The following is a 705-nucleotide window of genomic DNA, read 5'->3' as shown; positions in this document are numbered from 1 at the left end:
CATGGTATGTCAATTATCAGATGAGGATGATAAGATTGTCCTTGTTTAGAGGTGGTTGACTGGATTTTAAAGTGAAATATTCATTTTAAGTGCTGGGCTGAGAAAATGTTCCTAATTGCCTGTTCGCATAATTCTAGATAGCCTGGACAAATAAAACAATTGAGAAGGTAGAAAGCCCCAGAGTTTTCTTAATATTTAACTCAGATCTCACAAGGAGCAACTACAAATTGAATGATACCATGTTATAGACTTGGAGAGTAAGTCATTGAGATTCAGCCTCAAAAGATGTATTTATATTAGAAATCTATTTTTTCTGAAGTCAGGAAGTTGACTTTTTTCATCTGTCTTACAACACAATGACTGCACAGTGTCTGAGCACTAATAAACCCACCAAATTCAATTTTAATCACGTAAAAGCAGTTGAAAAAGTGTACTGTGCCCTTTAGTCTTTGGTTTGGGTTTCTTTTTTTGTGCAGCAAGTTTTCCTATGCCTCTGAAACAAATCTACAAGTATAAGTGAACCCTGCATGATACAAATTGTTGTTGATGTTTTCATTCTTTCTACTCTCAACTGTTATTCTCTGCCTGCCTTACAACTGCAGCTGGTGTCTCCTTGAACTCTGTTTGCAGACCCTTTTTTGAAGCTTATGTTTGCCCAGGGTTTCAGTGACTCTTGGAGAATAAGAAGTAGATCTGTGCACCTTC

Source organism: Corvus hawaiiensis, chromosome 1, assembly GCF_020740725.1.
Source record: "Corvus hawaiiensis isolate bCorHaw1 chromosome 1, bCorHaw1.pri.cur, whole genome shotgun sequence".
NCBI classification, from domain to species: Eukaryota; Metazoa; Chordata; class Aves; order Passeriformes; family Corvidae; genus Corvus; species Corvus hawaiiensis.
This window is presented reverse-complemented; position numbering follows the sequence as displayed.